Consider the following 10,611-nt stretch of genomic DNA (forward strand, 5'->3'; position numbering starts at 1 on the left):
AAGGGTAAACATGCCTGCAGCCAAGTCTGATGACTTGAACTCAGTCGCTAAGACTCTTGTGGTGAAAGGAAAGAACTTACTCCCATAGGTTGTCCTCTGACCTCCATAAGTTCACCACTGCACAAGCCACCCCCAATACATACATACATACATACATACATACATACATACATACATACATGCAATAAATAAAGAATAGGAAATCCCCCTTATGATCTTTCCATAGTATCCTGTGTCTATTTCTTTTTTCCTTAAAAATATGGAATGCCACATGAATTTGCATGTCATCTCTGCACAGGGGCCATGTTAATCTCTGCATCATTGCAGTTTTAGTACATGTGCTACTGAAGAGAGCACTTGTGTCTATTTCTTAGTGTAGCTTTGCTCCTGGTTGCTCCAGCCTCTTCCTGTCTCCTTTGGAGCTCCAGGGATGCGATCATCAGATCTTATGTTTCCTGCAGCTGTTTTCCCAGCCCCTGTCCACTTTCTCTGTCATCTCCACTCTCTTCAGTTCATAGCTTCTGCCTCCGTCCCCTTCACCCTGAAGGTGAGCTCACCCACTCAACTTTTCCTTTGCATCATTTCTTTTATTTCAGTTCTGAAACTTCCTCTTGGTTCATCTTTGTATTTTACATTTATTTTCTGGGATTTTTATTTCACTAGTCGAGGCATTTTTTGTTGGACATTTTAACATCTCTGCCAGACAGAGAAGCTTTCTACATGGTCTGTCTCCTTTGGCACTCTGCAGCACAGACACTGGGCAGCTTCTGGTGGCCTCACAGGGTGGATGTGGCCTCCTCTAGTCTTCACTGACACTGAGGGGCTTGCTTTTCTGTGGAGCTTGTCTCGAATGGAGCAGTCTTCATCTACAAGCTCACGGCAGTGCTGGACATGGTGACACATGCCTTTAATCCCAGCACTCAAGAGACAGAGGCGGGCAGATCTCTGTGAGTTCAAGGACAGACTGGTCTGCATACTGAGTTCCAGGACAGCCAGTGCTTCAAGGTGAGACCTTGTCTCAAAAATAAAATAAAAAAAAGCTTTCTGACTTGAATGCATCCCCTTTCCTGGATCTTTGACTAGAGAAGGCAGCTCTTTTTGCCTGTGCAGACCGGAGTTTCTGGGTTCCTACCTTCTTTAGTTCCAACTCTGAATGAAACACACAGACAGAAAGAAAACCCAGGAAATTCAGCCCATAGTGCCCTTGGGCTCCAGCATCTCTTCTGGATCTCTCTTCTTTACACCGCCATCCATATTTTCCTATGATTGTTTTGTATTTCCTGCACAGTGAATTTAGTTGTCTTTAGCAGGAGAAATAAGGAAATAACTAATCTGTCTTCCTAGAAGCAAAAAGAATAATGTTAAAGTCACAATAATGTAAATGCTGATTTTTAGTTTTAGAGCCAACTTATAAAGTGGATAGTAGTCGGGCGTTGGTGGCACACGCCTTTAATCCCAGCACTCAGGAGGCAGAGGCAGGGGGATCTCTGTGAGTTTGAGGTCAGCCTGGTCTACAGAGGGAGTTCCAGAACAGCCTCCAAAACAATGCAGAGAAATCCTGTCTTGAAAAACGAAAAAAATAATGAATAAATAAATAGATAAAATAAAGTGGATAGTAGATCCCATCATGGCCCCACAAGGGATGCACGTGTGGTTGCTGAAAACAAGATGGCCATGTTGTGATGATGGCAGAATCAAGAAGAGAGCAGAGTGAAGCCATCAAGAGAGACAAATTCTACCTGACAAGGCAGGGGTCAAAGGCAACATTTTTTTAGACAGAATCTTACTATGTAGCTCTGATGGCTTGAAACTCTCTAAGTAGGCCACACTAGCCTCAAACTCAAGAGATTCAGCCTCCAGAGTGCTGGGACTAAAGGCATGTGCCATCATGTCAAGCCCATAGGCATAAATTCTAACTTGATCATAGTTGCTATTTTTAAATTTTTTATCATTTTAGCAATTCTATCTGTACCTTTGAAAAGTTTTTAAGTTCCATTTAGTCAAAATGAGATTTTAAATGATTTGTTTATTTTTATTTTGTGTATACGTGATTGTGAAGTCAGAAGAGGGCATCAGATCCACTGGAACTGGGGTTACAGATGACTTCAAGCCACCATGTAGGTCCTCCGCAAGAGCTGTGAATGCAGTAACTACTGAGCCCGCTCTCCTGCCTCAACAAGTTGTATGAAATGTTAGGATCTTTGAAACAAAATCTCACTATGGAACCCAGGCCAGCCTTGAACTCACGGTAATGTTCCTGCATCTGTCTCCCAAGTTCTAGGACTACAGGTGTGTGTCACTAGGATAACAACTGTATTAGTTTTAACACACGGGCATGTGTAATTACCACCGCTCTCCTGACAATACAATCCAGCATGGATCTGCACTGTGTACTGCTGTGTTCTTAGCAATCTGGCAGCAATTTAAAGCGTCTGAGAGATGATGTGCAGGTAAATGCAAACCCTGCATCACAGCAGCTCTGTACATGTTGGAATTCCTGCGGGTCCTGACGTCTGCTCTCTGCAGAGACAGGGGGATAGCTGTGTCTCCATTCAGGTGTCACAGTCAGCCTGATAAAATAGCTTTCTAACCTTAGCTGAGCTCACGCTTGTGCTGCTCCTGATGCCAGCTGGCCAGAGGTTTCATGGCTTCCTAGGCTCCTGGGACAATTCTATGTCCTCAGCTGAGGGAACCTCCTGCTCCTCTCATTTTGGAGGTCACATGACCAGATTGGATAAGATGCTGAAACTTTTAGGTGCCTGGGATGTGTAAAAAGAGTCAACATTTCAATGCTGAATTTGATGTCAGAAAGCCATCACCACTCTGCCTTTCTTGGTGACATTATGAAAAAGGCAAAAAGTACATTAAGCCTTGTAGAAGTCCACCAATACATAGTTTCTGGCTGGGGCTTTGTACACCAGACATGGGTCAAACGGGCTGGAACGTCCCGGAAGGATAGCCAGCTGCTCTGTGAAGCTCCAGTGAGCACTTGCCAACCACAGATGCAGGCCTATAACTCGGCGATTAAATATACTATCTAACAGAATGCAATTGTTTGGGGGATGACTCATTGATGAGTAGTGCAGTCCTCGACTGCCAATACGGTAGAACTGGCCCTTAAGGTACAGGTGTGGAAGAACTGGCCCCACCCCTTTGCTCATCCCTGCAAAGGGTAAACTAGCCAGGGCAATGCTGGAGAACTCACCCTGTGCTGATACATTATTTATGGTTTATTAAAGCTTGCCTGAGGGTTCAGGAAGCAAAGCCAGTCACAAGCCATAGATGGCAGGCAATGGTGATACATACCTCTAATCCCAGCAGCCATACTGACTAGCCATAGAGCCAGGCACACACCCTTGGTCCCAGGACTCAGAAGACAGGCAGACGGATCTCTCTGAGTTCCAGGTCACACTGAGCTACATTAAATTGATCCAGTTCTAAAGAGAAAGAGCTCACACAAAGGCACTTGGGATCAGCACTGGGGAGGTATAAGAGAAAGAACCTAGGGGTCTCGTGTGGATATTTATTCTCCAAACTCGCTGAGGAGAGCCAGCAGTCTAGGGTTGCAGCTGACCGGCTGATTTGCTTTTTCTGATCTTCAGCTTGAAGCTTGAACCCCGGTACCTATCTCTGGGTTTTTATTATTCGTGTTACACACCCCAGTGGTGGAGACAGGGGAGAGGTGGCAGCTGACCAACCCTGCAACTACCCAGGCCCACAACCAGGGTTAAGTGTTGGCCCACCCCACCATCCACTGCATCTGTGATCTGCTGGAGCCTGGGGGACTGGGGGCGGGGCTGTCCTGTGGACCCAGGGCTACAGGACCTCTACGACACAGGGCAGCAAGAGGACATCCGATTAGAGTCCCAGTGAGGGTTCAGTGCTGATAGTATGGCAGAGGCCAGGGGCCTTGAACCAAACCAATGACTGTTTGCAATGAACACCTGATCTCAAGATGCAGGCTAGCACAGAGGGTTTACTGCATGACTCACTGTGTCACGGTGCAGCTTCCATAACGACATTTCCCCTTTCTTCCCTTTCCCCTCCTTTCTCATCTTAAACTTTTTTTGGGGAGGAGGTTGCAGAGGCAGAGGGCGGATGCAAGTGGATGGGAGATGAGTGGGATGGGGATTCAGATGTGAAAGACACAAAGAATAAATAACAAAGAAAAAGAAAGGAAAGAAAGAAAGAAAAAAGGAAAGAAAGGAACAGAGGGCGGGAGGGAGGGAAAAGTCTAGCATAATGAGTGACTCGCCTTGTTTTACAGGATGGACTTCTGAAGGCCACCAGTAGGCGGCCCCCTAGGACCAAAAATGCTGAAGACTTTTCCTCCAGGACTGTAAGGGTTAAAATCTGAGCCCACAATTTGTGTCCTAATTAGCTTTCTATTGCTGTGTTAAATACTGACCAAAAGTAATTTGGGGATGAAAGGTTTGTTTCAGCTTTTAGTTCATGGTCCATCATGGAGGGAATTCCAGACAAGAACTCAGGGCAAGAGTTGAAGCAGAAGCCATGGAGGGACACTGGTTACGGGCTTGCTCCTCACCGCCTGCTCAGCTTGTTTCTTACAGAACTCAGAACCAACCGTCTGCCTGGAGATGGTGCTGCCCATAGTGGGCTGGGTGTTCCCACAGCAATCAAGAAAATGCCAGTGTGATGGAGGCAAGTCCTAAATTGAGGTTCTTTCATCTCAGATAACTTCTCTCTCTCTCTCTCTCTCTCTCTCTCTCTCTCTCTCTCTCTCTCTCTCTCTCTCTCTCTCTCACACACACACACACACACACACACACACACACACACGAAGTTGGGATCATGCTTGGCTCATGGTAAACACACAATATGCATTTGCTATTCTTGTGTGTCTATGTTAGCATGTGTGTACATGTGTGTGTGTGTGTGTATACCTGTGTAGTCCAGAAGTCAATGTCCCATGTCTTCCTCAATTGTTTCCACTTGTTAAAAAATATTTTCCTTTATTTGTATTTGATGTGTGTGTTTTGCCTGCATCTATGTTTGTCCAGTGCCTGTGGAGGCCAAATGGGGCCACCGAGTCCCCTGGGAACGGAGTTACAGCCAGTTGTGAGCCGTCATGTGGGTGCTGGAATCAAACAGACTCTTCAAGAAGAGCATCCTGAGTTCTTCACCACTGAGCCATCTCTCCAGCCCCAACCTTATTACTCTTTACAAATTTCCTGGCATTTATTTGTTTGTGGAGATGGGGCATGCATGTGCCATGGTGCCACACGGAGGTCAGAGGACAGCTATAAGAACTGGTCTTTCCTTCTACCTGTGGGTCCCAGAGACAGAAAACCTAGGTAAGCAGACTTAGCAGTAACTGCTGAACAGTTTCATTGACCCTCTCCATCTTATTTTCACTGTTGTCTTAATGCTTTACTTTTTATTTATTCTTTGAGAATTTAATACATGCGTACAATGTATTTTGATCTCATCCAACCCACTCACTCCTTCCAGTCCCTCCCAGGCCCCATCACCTGTCCCAAGTTCATTTCTTCCCTTTTTTTTCTCTTAATCTGTTTTTTTTTTTCTGACTTAGATTTTGAGTAAATTATAACTGAACCTAGAACTCACTTCATTTGGCTATGCTGGCTAGCGGTAGAGCTCTATCTCGCCGGTGCTGGGATTACAGCGCATCCTTCTGGGGCCAACATTTTCCGTGTGGTTGTGGAAGGTCACATTAGTTCCCCGGGGCCTGTGTGGCAAGCACTTTACCGAGTGAGCCATCTCCCAAGCCCTAGTATTTTCTGTTTTTAAGATTGACACGGAGAGTTAAATTCTACACAATTTCTTTATATGCTAAATATTGTTGGGACAAGGTGGCCCACAGCCCAAGGCATGGAAGTGGGAGGGGAAGCTATAGGAAGTAAGAGGCCAGTGAGAACTGAGTGGGGGAGGGCAAATGTAATCAAAACACTTTGTGTGCATGTTGGGAGATGTCATTCTGTAAATATGTGTCTGATTGGTTTGAATAAAGCACTGTTGACCAATAGGGAAGCAAGATAGGTGGGACTAGGAGTCGAGGAGGATTCTGGGAAAGAGAGACACAGAGAGACACCATGTAGGTGTCCAGAGTAAGAGGTCTAGATGCTTTTCTCCAGTAAGAGAAATACTTAGATTAACAATTATGGATTAAATGCTTAGGTCAGAGATAGCCAGTAAGAAACAAGCAAGCGGCCAACAGCTTCATAATTAATATAGTGTCCTGTGTGTTATTTGGGGGCTAAATGGCAATGGATCCCAGGCAGGAATCCCGCAACATATGCATACCGATATTACATATACAAAATAGCAGAAGTATGTCCAGTGCTAGTTCAGAAATTGTTGGAAATTCTGTCCTAATCCCAAGCTAAAATTTATTGCACGATCTTTTAAATTTAGGTCCATTTATTATTTCATATGTATGAATGAGTGTTTTGCCTATAAGTGTGTGTGTGCATGCCTGATGCCCTTGAATGTCAGAAGTCTTCAGATCCCTTGGGTCTAGAGTTACAGACAGTTGTGAGCCACTGTGCGGGAGCTGGGAATTGAACCCAGGTCTCTAGAAGAACAAATGCTCTTAACCACTGAGCCATTTTCCAGCCCTCTTGTGTGACTTTGTGAAACTCAAATAATCAACTCTGAGGCTTTTTTTTCTTTTTCTTTTTCTTTTTTTCGAGACAGGGTTTCTCTGTGGCTTTGGAGGCTGTCCTGGAAATCGCTCTGTAGACCAGGCTGGTCTCGAACTCACAGAGATCTGCCTGCCTCTGCTCCCGAGTGCTGGGATTAAAGGCGTGCGCCACCAACGCCCGGCTCAACTCTGAGGCTTTATACTGTCAAATTAACAGGATCTAGAATCACCTGAGGCATAAATCTCTGGGCAGGTCTGTTAGAGACCATCTAGGTAAAGATAACTGAAGTGGGAAAACTAAATGTGGGTGGCGCCATTCTCCAGGACTGTGGTCCTGGGTTACAGAAAACAGACACTGTAAACTGAGCACCAACACTTCTCTCTGCATCTTCCTGTGGATGCGGTGAGACCAGCCTCACACTCCTGCAACCATCTCTTCCTTGAACTTTAAGTCAAAATGAACCCTTTTCTCAAGTTGCTTTTGCTAGAGTATTTTATGGCAGCAATAGGACAGAGACTAACACAGTAATTAAAATCTTTTCCTGATTCTTCCTTTACTACTGTAGAGTATCCGTCTTTCCTTTCACATTCTAAACATTTATTTTATTTGTACTTATGCATATGTGTGGGTGTTGTGTTATGCTGGTGTCAGAAGAGACCAGAAGCTGGTATCAGAACCCCTGGAACTGGAGTTACAGATGCTTGTGAGCCACCTAGTATGGGTGTTGGGAACTGAACTCTGGTCCTTGGCAACCTGAGTCCTCTGCATGGGCAGAAAGTGCTTTTAACCACTGAGCCATCTCTCCAGCCTCACTGAACAGCAATTTTTAAAACCAAGCATTCTAGCACAATTCAAAGATATACACATTTGATTCTTATGTGGGGGATAATGGCAGGAAAACATTAAGTCCTCTTTTTCTGTAGTTAGACTGTTAATTCTTTAAGAGCAGAAAACTTTGCATGGGTAGTAAAAACACTGGATTTTATAACGTGTTCCAGTGTTTATTGGTATTTTTTGGCATGATGGCATGTGTAATGCAAAGTGTGTCTGTTACATGTTGAAGGCTACAAGTGGTGTTGTGTGGCGGCTCATCCCTGTAATCAATCCTAACACTCAGGATGCAGGGTAAGGAAGATCTCTATATGAGCTGAAGTCTAGCTTAGTCTACAAAGCACGGTCCAGACCAGCCAGGACTACACAGTAACCCTGTCTCACAAAACAAAACAGAACTAGGACTGCAACCCAGGACTGCGGTGAAGTCACATGATACAACACAGGTAAATGAGGCAAGAAACCCTGGCTTCAGGGAGCACTTAGTTTTAAGTTTGTGTTTGGTTGTTACACATTCAGAAGCCTTTCAGAGTTGCCAAATGTTTCACGACTCCTGTGTTTGGTTATGTGCTCAAGTATCGACTTGTGACCCACAGTTTAGGAAGCTGTGTGCTTGATAATATAAAAACATAATCAAAATAGAGGGACAGTAAAGGAAAAATTAAGGCACTAACAGGAACGGGCTCTGCATCTGAAATCCCACAGAATCAGAGGCAACCTTATGCTGCCCAGACGAGTAAGGACCAGTCCACGGGGACTGCACTGGGAACAAAGGTTTCTCAAGGACCTTGGTAATTGGGTGAGATTGATAACTACAACGGAAGCCACCGAATTAATAATAAAGGGATCAGTGACACAAACAAATATATTTACAAGTCACTGACTCAAGTTGAGGTCTTCGAAGACCCAGATGTATCACCGCTTTCAAATTTATTTATGGATCCATGTCCTAATGTGATAAACAGTTGGCTTGTAAACTAAAGCTACTAAAAACTACCACATATAACTCCAGCTGTTTTTCCTCATATTCACTATGTGAGAGATGTCAGCAAGGCCACTGGTCCAGGACAACTCCTTACTCATCTGATGAATGGATGAGTGTGTCAAAGGATGAGCAGCCTACAGCTAACTCTTAATAAACAACAGCTCAGTCCCCTGTGGAAAAACTTGGTGAGAACACCAAAGTTCCGCCACAGGGCCAGCAATGTCCCTCTTTAAGGCCAATGTAAGCACACTATGCAAGCAAGTGCTGGCCACAGCTCATGAGGGAAAATTGAACCCCTAGGCTTTCAGTTGAGCCATTCCACAATTAATTCTGAGAGGAAAAGACAGAAGTTAGGACCTCATCACCACCCACCCACTGCCAGAAAGTCCCAAAGAGTATGGAAAGTCCTTTCCATCTTTCCTTTCTCCTTCCTCTCCCTCCCTTCCCTTTGTGTCTTAGTTGTGGTTGCTATTGCTGTGATGAAACACCATGACCAAAACCAAATTGTGGGGACGGGGTGGGGTAGCTGTGTTATTTCTCTCTTGGTTCCATATCATTAAAAGTCCTGAGGGAAGGAACTCATGTAAGGCAGGACCCTGGAAGCAGGAGCTGATGCAGAGGCCATGGAGGAGCACTGGCTTGCTCCTCATGACTTGTTCAGCCTGCTTTCTTACAGACCCCAGGATTACCAGCACAGGGGTGGCTCCATTCACAATGGTCTGGGCCCGCCCACATCAGTCACTAATTAAGAAATCGCCTTTCAGCCAGATCCGGAGATATTTTCTCAATTGAGGCTCTCTCCTCTCTGACGGCTCTACCTCGTGTCTAGTTGACACAAAACTGACCTGTACACTTCCTTTTCTTCCACTCCATCTTTCTCTTTCCTTGCCGTATTCATTCGACCAGCAAATGCCTGAATGGTTCTTGTGTTCCAGGAGCGAAGAGAGCTGTTCTGGAAAAGCAAAGCAAGACTGAACCTGAGCTTTCCTCTCTGCAGACTGTGACAAGGAGACAAATAACCACAGTTCCTGCTAGTGGCACCTCCCACACGTGTGAGCGTGAGGTGGGGCACTACCTGGACAAGCTGGAAGACTAAAGCTGGGCAAGCAGAAGTTGGTCATGCCCTGCTTACCACAGGCTGGGGCTTCAGGCTGCGAGGAACTCATCTTTCACTCCAATCCTACTTCACACTTGACTCTGTAGACTAAAGACAGAGCTACTGAAGAGCCGAAATAGGGGAGTGACCGAGGGAGGCCTCCTTCCTACCCAGTGCCTGCCTCCTCCACTCCAGCAAAGTGACCCTCACTGTTCCCCGATACAGAGCTCACCCACATCTGCACCAACACACTGTGAAAATCCACGTGCCACATTAGGAAAACCTCTTGGAAAACTGGCCTGCATCCGGCTTATTCAGAAGAAGGCTCCAGCCTCCTCCGTCACTCCCTACAATGTCCTCAAGATGGACCCTCCCTCCATCTTCCTCCAAACATTCTTTACAGCCTCCTCCAAACAAACCTTCTATCCCCCTCCTCTAATAAAACAAGGACGCACCACATAGCTAACTAGACCCCCATAAGGTTAGAGAAATGCTAAAGTGACGCTTCCTGATGTGAGGACATTGAATAAATTCCAAGTCACACCACACTGGAGGAACCAGAGCATCCATCGATGCGGGCCCCATCCCAGGAATGTGCTCCATCTAACTTCTCCAAACAGACCCTGTATCCTCCTGCATCACACCCACCTCCATCGAACTCCTCTGGACACGGCCACCACCCAGTTTCTTCAGACAGGGGCCCCACACCCCTTGTCCTGGTTAGGGTTATTATTACTGCGATGAAACACCGTGACCAAAAGCAAGCTGGGGAGGAAAGGGTTTATGTGGTTTACACTTCCACATTGTAGCCCATCACTGAAGACAGTCAGGACAGGAGCTCAAGCAGTGCTGGAACCTGGAGACAGGAGCTGATGCAGAGGCCACGGGGGTGCTGCTTACCGGCTTGCTCAGCCTGCTCTCTTATAGAGCCCCAGGACCACCAGCCGGGGGATGGCATCACCTACAATGGGCTTGCCTGCCCTCTCCATCAGCCACTGATTAAGAAAGATGCGCCTGCTTCTGCTTCCGAAGCTTCACTTTTCCAAAGACTCTGTTAGTGCCTGTGACTGCCG

General features: G+C 45.9%; 1 long non-coding RNA gene and 1 other non-coding gene across 4 annotated transcripts; both read right to left on the reverse strand.

The window, feature by feature from the left end:
* Positions 1-212: 212 nt before the first annotated feature.
* On the reverse strand, positions 213-10,549 carry LOC110343552. Of its 3 annotated transcripts, none has more exons than XR_005873872.1 (3): positions 10,439-10,549; positions 9,288-9,394; positions 213-1,340 (listed from the first exon to the last, which is right to left on the reverse strand). It is a non-coding gene; the product is annotated as an uncharacterized LOC110343552 (long non-coding RNA). The 3 variants fall into 3 exon arrangements; XR_005873873.1 differs by having other exon boundaries at positions 10,187-10,454; XR_002385858.2 differs by lacking the exon at positions 213-1,340 and adding an exon at positions 4,786-5,287 and having other exon boundaries at positions 10,187-10,454.
* On the reverse strand, positions 254-357 carry LOC121137308. The gene has a single exon (XR_005874568.1). It is a non-coding gene; the product is annotated as a U6 spliceosomal RNA (small nuclear RNA).
* Positions 10,550-10,611: the final 62 nt, after the last annotated feature.

This window comes from Mesocricetus auratus, unplaced genomic scaffold, assembly GCF_017639785.1.
Source record: "Mesocricetus auratus isolate SY011 unplaced genomic scaffold, BCM_Maur_2.0 Super-Scaffold_100676, whole genome shotgun sequence".
In the NCBI taxonomy this organism is placed as follows: Eukaryota; Metazoa; Chordata; class Mammalia; order Rodentia; family Cricetidae; genus Mesocricetus; species Mesocricetus auratus.